Source organism: Lolium perenne, chromosome 6 (genome assembly GCF_019359855.2).
Source record: "Lolium perenne isolate Kyuss_39 chromosome 6, Kyuss_2.0, whole genome shotgun sequence".
NCBI lineage: Eukaryota > Viridiplantae > Streptophyta > Magnoliopsida > Poales > Poaceae > Lolium > Lolium perenne.
The window spans coordinates 61,873,784-61,883,461 of NC_067249.2; the positions used below are offsets into that span (position 1 = coordinate 61,873,784).

At 38.2% G+C, this 9,678-nt stretch overlaps 1 long non-coding RNA gene across 6 annotated transcripts; it reads left to right on the forward strand.

The window, feature by feature from the left end:
• Positions 1-978: 978 nt before the first annotated feature.
• On the forward strand, positions 979-7,357 carry LOC127308144 (uncharacterized). Of its 6 annotated transcripts, none has more exons than XR_007856292.2 (10): positions 979-1,408; positions 1,750-1,813; positions 1,963-2,116; positions 2,213-2,302; positions 2,399-2,518; positions 3,516-3,665; positions 3,991-4,086; positions 4,169-4,442; positions 5,924-6,097; positions 7,066-7,357. It is a non-coding gene; the product is annotated as an uncharacterized lncRNA (long non-coding RNA). The 6 variants fall into 6 exon arrangements; XR_011746854.1 differs by having other exon boundaries at positions 2,012-2,116; positions 3,516-3,599; XR_007856289.2 differs by having other exon boundaries at positions 980-1,408; positions 2,012-2,116.
• Positions 7,358-9,678: the final 2,321 nt, after the last annotated feature.

Here is a 9,678-nt window from a genome sequence, read left to right on the forward strand (position 1 = left end):
TATGTATTAGTCCTAGGAAGGGCGGTACATTAGCACAGGTTCACCCACACAACACTTATCAAAACAATGAAGATTAATTAACCGTATGTAGCGAAAGCACTAGACTAAAATCCCGTGTGTCCTCAAGAATGCTTGGTCATTATAAGTAAACAAACCGGCTTGTCCTTTGTGCTAAAAAGGATTGGGCCACTCGCTGCAATTGTTACTCTCGCACTTTACTTACTCGTACTTTATTCATCTGTTACATCAAAACCCCCTGAATACTTGTCTGTGAGCATTTACAGTGAATCCTTCATCGAAACTGCTTGTCAACACCTTCTGCTCCTCGTTGGGTTCGACACTCTTACTTATCGAAGATACTACGATACACCCCCTATACTTGTGGGTCATCAAGACTATTTTCTGGCGCCGTTGCCGGGGAGTGAAGCGCTATTGGTAAGTGGAATTGGTAAGGGAAATATCTACTATTTGTGCTGATTTTATTTCTGCCTGCTGCCATAATTCATTATGGAGAGATCTCCTTTTGAATGTTTATTTGGGAAATCTACTACTACTGCAAAGGTAGTGGATGAGGCGCCAGGTAAGGAAGAGATACCATACAAAATACCTATGAAAATTATTGAACGCGTAGTGGGTAACCGTTATACAGGGGATGGAACTGTCCACCCTGGAGATCATTTAATGTTCTTGAATGAATTATGCGGTTTATTCAAGTGTGCAGGTATTGCTATGGATGAAGTGAGGAAGAAACTATTCTCTATATCGCTGTCTGGTAAAGCGGCGCATCTAAAGGTATAATTGCTGCACCTCCATGGAGACCAACGAGGCTATCCACGGCAGCCACCTCGCGCGCGTGGGTTGGCTCGCTCATCTCGCTTCCTTTCCAGAGATTGGGCCATCTGTCGCGCGCGAGTATTGGCTCGAGGAAAAGAAAAGAGATCGGAGGAGGGCAAAAGGCCAGCGACCACACAAACCTTATCCTCTCAGTTTCGTCTCCTCCCCTTCCCTCGTCCCCGCTCCCTCCACTGGCCGCCAGCCGCCGCCACTCCCTCGCTCCTAGATCAGGCCAAGACGTCGCCATCGCCTGGGAACCTCACGCCGCAGCTCCTCCCCTGCGCCCTCTTCTTCGCGGGCGACCGATGGCGCAGCTCAGCCTCCACATCTGGCTCTTCTTCGTCATTTTCAGCAGTTGGCCGAGCTGCTTTGCCACCGTCCTCCCCACCCCTTCTCCTCCCTGCTTTGCCACCGTGCTCCCCACCCCTTCTCCTCCCCGTATCCATGGGTTCTTGGAGGTGGTAAGGAAAAGGCTGCAGCGAAGCAGCAGCGCCGTGCGCAGCTCTGATGGCCAGCACAGCCAACGCTGCTGTCGTGCCACCACCCTCATCGCCAAGAACAAGTCCACCTGCAGGTATGTACCTCCCCCCTCCCTCCCTCCCTCTCTCATCCTCATAGATTCTCATCTTTATTTGTGCAGATTTTGTTTCATCTATGCATACAAGGTGTTTGACAAAAAAAAACTGTAGGGGAATATTAATATGTCTCTTCTCTTTGCACTGTTTTTTATTAAAAAGTTCCACTTCCGAAATTTAGCCTCAATAAAAAATCGAGTTGTTTGTCTAGATATTCGCAGTACGTCAAAATATGGGTCATGCGATTGGATAAGAACTGAACTAACTTCTTTTCTTCAATCCCCTGTCATCCCTTCCCCACCTCTTCCTCCCTACCTAACATTCACGGGTTGTGTTTCAGGCCTAGATTCGTTGAGACAGAGCTACAGATGCTAATAATGGTGGTGCTAAGATGAGGATCTGAGGTTCCCCTCTCCCATGTCAAATCGCCTTTTTGTATTGGGCTCGGTCTGAATTACTCTGTGTGTGCAAAAGAAATATCAATGCTAATTAGTTTTACACTGAAAAAACAAGACAACCAATGTATGAACTTTTCAGTCTTCTGTATTTGCAGATTAGTTCCTTAAAAAAACCATCTCCACTAACATGTGTGTGTGGCCTAGGAAGGAATAGTACGATGGCGGCAAGCTGGAGCGACAAGGTTGCCATGGCTGCTCCTCCATATAAAGATTTTCATGCTTGCTTGTTATCTTCATGCCAATCCATGTGTATGTTATACTGATTGTTCACTCACACACCCGCAATGTTTTTTGATCCCTTAGTTTGATATTGCTTTGCTCAAGTGCTTAGTGTGTGCTTTGCAGCTTTCATTAGAAGAGTTGAACACCGGCAAGGGATAACATCAGTAGGCCGGCTTGCTTTGAGATTAATAGTGCCGACGGAGATGTTATTTGGTAAGCTTCATATCAGCTTACTTCTTTTGGTACTATTCAACTATATGATAACCGAACAGAAAGGCGCTTGTTTATTTTCTTCTCCAATATATCTAGGAATTGCTTTGTGTGCAATTAATTATCAGATGCCCCTGCGCCGCGGGGACTTACTACAGACAATTGCAATCTGCATACCAGATTGGTTCTGATCAGATGATCTTTCAGATGGATGTTGAGGTAAAAACTCAAAGATTCGTGGATCGCCATTCTTTTTCAATGCTTACATTACTATTGTACCTCCACCTTTCTTGCATAACGGCATGCTATATTAAAATCGGTTGTGGGAACTTGAGTGACATGAAAGGTTTTCTTTTTGACATAAAAGAATGACCGTAAGAGAATCAGGAAGAAATATCTAATTATAAAAGATCTGATGGTTATACGGTTGGTCATAACATGCTGCAAAAATGATCATAGTATGAGACATTGAAATACAAAAATACTCTACTTTAGAGTGTGGTCCAGTGAAACTATTATATGCATTTTATTATTTTAAGAATTCACTACTAAATTTATTTTGTTAGTAGTGAAAGGTCTCATTGAATTTATGGATTTTTCTCATCGTGAGAGTAACTAGAAGAGGAATATCTTTTTCAGTTAATCATTGTTTACAAACCAACCGAGTAACATTGCAGCTAACGCGTATGTGCTTTTAGTAAATCTTCTCTACCTTTATATCCATAGTTTGAGGTTCTTTAAGGATTAATTCTAATTATCAGGTCTTTGGTATCATTATATTCGGAAAAACATGCTATTGTTGTTCAATGCTTGCAGAACATATGTACTGCAATTAAGTGCATTTATCCGTGAAATTGAGAAAGGCATCTCTGGTGCTTTCTCGGATAATCATTTTTAGTTTGACGGTGACTGTGCTTTAGGTTAGTCAAAGGACGTGGATATTTTAAATTAACACGTGATGTTAAACTATACTATAAGGCATTAAGATGGTTCTAATAAAATTTGTTTACGATAATCTTGTCTTGATCTATGAAATTTCATCTATGCTCAAATGTTTGGTTTTCATTCTGTTTTTAGTATTTGAAATCTAGCCGATTAACTGTTGAGTTCATAATTATTGGAAAGCAGACGAATGCTTTGGGTTGACTTTGCATTGTCACAACATGGCTTAAAACTATGCTCTGCTGATTGGTTGTATTTTTTGACCTTCATTCAGTAATTTCATGCAAATTTGAAAGATCGTTTAAAGGAGAAGCAACGTTATGTACCTGTGTGCTCCCTACCAGTGGTGCACCTTGAAGTCAGACTGGGTTGTCATATGCTTCTTCCTTAAGATTCAGAATACTGGGATGTGATGTACCTTGAAGTAAGGCTGGGTTATTTCTTAGATTTTTATTTATTATGGATCAAATTTTTTTTTATCTAAAACAAGAAACATTGATAATTAGGAAGGCATACTAGCTGGCACCCAGCCTGTTGCTGAAATAGACCGGGTCATAAGTGAAAGTTTCCAACTGATCGATTTTCTTTTGTTTATATGAAACCCAGTTTTTGATAGTACCAACAAGAGAAATATAATTAGTGCCTCTACAGAGTGATGAATAGGCAGCTTACCTATAGTTTAGTATTTCTTCATAATTGAGTTCTTGAACTAATCCGCTATTATTTTCTTTTTTGACTCTGTTTTGTAGGTTCAGGTTCTAATAAATATTTGGCTTGGTCAAAGCAAAGCAGTTACGAAGTTGATACCCATTTTGCTAGAATATCCAGCTTCGGTGAAAGGACCGGTAACTTGCATTTTGGTTATCTGCACGTTTCTCATGTCCTTTTGTGAGCCAACTTAACTTTTGAATATTCATTCTTGTATAGGAAGATAACCACAATCTTTTGGGACGCATGTTTGGCTTTGTATCACTTGCAAGGTCTTGGAGTTTTCAAGATAGTGGACATGGGTCACATCTTCAGTTGTTATCAAGGAGTTTGTTGCTGAAGAAATACAACATGGTCGTAGGTGGCTCTATGGTGTTCTGGTCTTGCGAGCTTGTGGTAGGCCAGTGCTGAAAAGGTGTGTTGCAATGCCAGCATGCAGCCGGCGGCCGTCGAGGAAACTCAAGCACACTTTCCTCTTCTACTGTACACCTAGGTATATGTTCTCTCTGGTACTATAATTTTCATCTCTTATAGATTAAATTATGAACACTAGCTGCACACCAACATGCAATGTTTTTCAGCAATCAAACTTTTATATACTCTGCAATTGTAAGCTTTTTAATCGATCTGAATTTCGCATCTACACTTCTTCCTTTAGTTAATTGGTTCTTTCTCCACAATTGGTGTGTGCTGCTATGTATGACTGCAAACCTGACATAATTTAGCTTTCTCTTAATTCTCCATTAGATTTACTTCTATTCTGTGTTATATTTCCAAGTCTATTTAAGCATGATCACAGTTACTAATTTTCTTGCGTTTAGCTTTCTTACTATCCCATTATATTTACTTCCATGGCATTTCTTTCTAAGAAGCTATTACTTACCAAATTTTATCTTTGCACTATTATATACTCTGATATCGCTGCAAATTTTGGTTCTTTGACTAAAAAGGGCTTGGTTCTTTTGGTGTTGATTACGCAATAATATTGCTGTGCATCCCAATTCAGTAGGGGCCATCTGCAAAGGCCATTTTTGTTTCTAGAGGCATATGCCAAACCCATGACTTAAATAATTTGAGACCACTGGATTTGTAAGATTTTTAAACTGTTCTTCACCATTGTTCTGTGTCTGAAATATGTTGGTGTAGCCTATGAGGGAACCTACTGAACAATCGTATCAGTCATGCAATTTCATGTTTAGTGCTTGCTCTCTTTCCTACTGAGATAGATGCTATTGGTGTATATACTTATATGTGATGATGCCATGATTGTCTGCCCTCGAATGCTTGGTTATTTTTCAGCATGCGCTTTCTTTCATAATTCCGAGTTCAGAAGTAAAGGGGATTGAAATTATTTTTTCATGTTCCATTTTAATTTAGCTGACATAGAATTGTGACCAATTGGTACATAGACAACGCCATTTCTGAACTGAAGGGGAAAAGAGAATAGGAGTTCAGTCTGTATCAATTATATTTAGCCAACTTGGATGACCACTAAAACTAAATCCATCTGTCATGTATATCAACTGTGATCCTGTTAACTTTACGTCAGAAAAATACCAGGTTGCTTAAAAGGGTGGATTTCACCGATTTGAAATTCAGCTTGTTTTTCTTAGTTATGAGCTAAAATCTTCTACTGATAGGCTGACAAGTAAATCACTTGACCATATCAATTTACATCAATCAAAAACACTTCTGGTTGCCAATGCCGTTAGGATTTGTCTGCAGCTCCTGCTGATCTTGGCCAGTCAGATGGACTTTTGGGCAAAGGATACCTTCAGCTCACTTAGTATATTTATTATTCTTCAATGTTCTCCTTTGTTTTTAGATATGCTTTATGATTTTGATGTTGTTTCTTTTACCGTGATCTGAAATAAGTTCTGGTTTAGTTATCTGTTTTGGTTTTTGTTAGGATAGGAATACTACACAGATGGTCATGCTCTCAGTCCTTTGTTTAACTTGATCTTTCTTTCTCAGGTTAATCATGTAATCATTACATAGATATTTCAGAAGCATATCACAGGATTTCTTTGCTTGAACTGGGAATGATAAATCTCCGCAGCTATATTCTTCTTTGTTCCCATATATCCAGTCGTTCAAGATTGACCTATTAGTTAGACTTACAGAGTTTTTGAGTAGGTGCACTAATGTGTAAGTGTTGGTTTTCAGTATTCTGTGGGACTGAAGCATTTCAGTGTCAAATTTTGAAAGCATGTGTGTATATGTTTTGTTTGCAGATGTCAACTCCACTATTTCATCCTCTGTTCTCTCATTTAGTTCAGATACATCATATATGACTATTATAATCTTTCCGTCTTTCACTGCCACTCCCTTTATTTTGGAGAGTTGTTATAAATAATCACCATACTAACTCTCTGTATGTAGTGCAAAAATTATTTAGTTCACATTCAAACCTAGGTGGCATTAAGTAGCTGAGTTTGTCGATCTACCAACCCAATATTTAAATAATTTGTTCTATTCTTGATAGAAATTTCAATACAAGGTACCTTAAATACAGAAATGTTTTATTTGATATCCCCATCTCTCACAGATGCTCCAAACAATAGGTACATATCTCTAAACCTATCTTTCAGAGATGCCCCATACAATAGATACATATCCTGGAGTCTCTCTTCCATCAAGATTAGGGGTTCAAGCGGTGTCCCGCATAATCAAAACTAGAGCAAACTGAACCTGTAACTGATGCAAAATTAGCAGTGTTAGTGAAAAGATTTGTCTCGCATATCACCCCGCCTGACACCCTACTGCAGATTAATTTCCCAGTTTATATGATCCAGAATATGGGTAACAGGGTTTGCGCTACTTGTGTATACGTATTGTCTCTTATATTCCTGCTTTAGCTTTTACTAACCATATCTGGATGAAGTGGTCTATCCTTCAAAATTAAATATGTCAATAAAACATCACTATTTTTCTTCCCGTCCTCATGTCTTCTAAAATAGACTGTTGTCAACCTTTTTTTTTATCCATTCAACACGATATTGTGCTGCTCTTGATTACCGTACGGTATGATATCACCTGAATATTGTCTTTGTTGTTACTCAACAGCCAGCTGTTACATGGAGGTTGTCAAAATTCTAACCAATGTCATGATCCAGGTCATGTTCCATGCTCCAGGACATGCTGAAGAAACTGCAACTGTCCAATTAAATAACAGTCAGAGCACGAGATATATGGTTCTGAGTGAAAGGAAAATACTGAAAAATTATAGCCAGAATGGGTTTGTCATTGAAGATTATGCTACCGCTTCTATGTACAATATATTTCTCTACATTTTCTTTACGTCTATTTATTACTAATTACTACTTATTATCGGCTTGCATTGCTTAACTGATCTGTGTAATTTTGTGTTGGTCCCAGTAATTAAGTCAACTACATTCTCTTTGTTCCCTTTTTGAAAAATATAATATTTTACAAAATCTTAATCAGTGTGGAAGAAATTTTTATTAGCTATGTCGTGTCCTCTAAAGACTGTCCTTCTTTTGTAATTGACATGTACATACGAATTAGGTTCCCGCTGCAAGTCCCCTTGTGCAACTGTGTGGATATTGATTTTGCCATTAGTTCGTGCTAAGTTGTTTTTGTGCTTCCCATTTTAAACGACTAAGTTCTGTGTATCTTCCCTACCGCCTACTCACATTAGATTTTCATACATGTTTAATATAGCGGTTGCCAAATTATTTATCAGTGCGAAAGTCAGAGAACGTGCTCCAAGGCTCGTCCCTGAAATACTTTTTCCGTACTCCATTTGTAATTTTATGTTATTTATCCCAAGTTCATTCCTATTGGCTTCGTTTTATAAAACTAAAATAAAATATTATTATTTTTCACCTAATTTTTATCGTGGTTATAGAAAGTACACAACGGCTTGAGTTTCACGGGATCGTGCGCCAAGGCGCACTTCTAAATCTAGTTGGTATAAATTACTGGATAATGGGGATTCTCTTGAATGGAATGATATTGTGCCCCGGTTTTATTCTAAGTTCTATCCTCCAAGTGAAATTCACAAGGATCGGAATCGCATATATAATTATTGGCCTCATGATGGAGAGAGTATTTCCCAAGTTTGGGGGAGATTGAAGTCTTTAATGCTCAAATGCCCCATTCATGAGCTTCCTGGTAATGTTATTATTGATAATTTCTATGCAAGACTTTCTTTTGAAGACAAGACCTTGCTGGATACTTCTTGTTCTGGATCATTCACGCGCAACAAAGAAGAGTTTAAAAGGGACCTTCTTAATCGGATCCAGGAAAATACTGAAGGATGGGAGAATGACAAAGATAGAGAATCAGGTATAAATTATGATTATAAATGCATTGAAGCTTTTATGGATACTGATAAATTTCGTAATATGAGTGCTACTTATGGTCTTGATTCTCAAGTTGCTGCAAATCTTTATAAAGCTTTTGCCTCTCATTATGAATTGCCTAAGAAGAATTTTGATAAGTATCATGAACCGTATAAAGATAAAATTGATTCATCTATTAATAAATGCGCTGTAGTTGAAACTGTTGATCATGTTATTCCTGAAGCTTATATTGAAAAAACTCCTTTCCCTGCTAAAATCAAGGAGTACTCTGTTATAAATAGTGCGGTTCATAAAAGTGAAAAGAAACCTATAGAACCCGAAGAACAAATAAAAGTTGAACCTGCTGTTGCAATAGTTAAAGATCTTGTGACTGAAAATGTGGAGGATGGTCATATTATTTTCTGTGAAGATGCTTCTAATATTGTTTCACATCCTAATAAACCCAAACAAGTTAGTGTTCCTATGCTATCTGTTAGAATTGGTGATCATTGCTATTATGGTTTATGTGATATTGGTGCAAGTGTTAGTGCTATTCCTTATGAGCTTTACACGGAGATTATGCACGAAATTGATTCTTGTGAACTTGAAGATATTAATGTGGTCATTCAGCTGGCTAATAGAGAAACTATTTCTCCAATTGGTATTGTTCGCGATGTGGAAGTTCTATGTGGTAAGATTAAATATCCTGCTGACTTTTTGGTACTTGGTTCTGCTGCTAGTGATTATTGTCCTATCATTTTTGGTAGACCTTTTCTAAATACTTGTGGAGCTATTATAGATTGCAAGAAAGAGAAAATTTTGACTAAATTTGCTGGTGAATCTTATGATTTTAACTTCTCTAAATTTACCAAAACTCCTTATAAAGCTGATTTGCCTAATGATGATTTTAAAATGGAACAATGTGCATCTATTGTTCTTGTTCCTAATAATCCTTTGCAGCAACATTTGGAGAATAGCGAGAGAGAAGTTTTTAGGAAAGAAAGAGATGAGCTTGAGGAAATTTTTCTCCGCCAACCTATTCTTAAGCATGATTTACCGGTGGAAGATCTCGGTACGACACCACCACCAAAGGAAGATCCTGTCTTTGATTTAAAACCTTTGCCTGATAATCTTAAATATGCTCATATTGATGATAAGAAAATATATCCTGTTATTATTAGTTCTAAGCTTACAGAGTTTGAAGAAGAAAGGTTATTGGAAATATTGAACAAACACCGAGGCGCTATTGGCTACACTCTTGATGACTTGAAGGGGATTTCTCCCTCTATTTGCCAACACGCCATTAATATGGAAGATGATGCGAAGCCTATTGTTGAACCTCAGCGTCGTCTAATTCCTAAGATGAAGGATGTGGTAAGAAATGAGGTATTACGACTTCTTGAAGCTGGTATTATATATCCT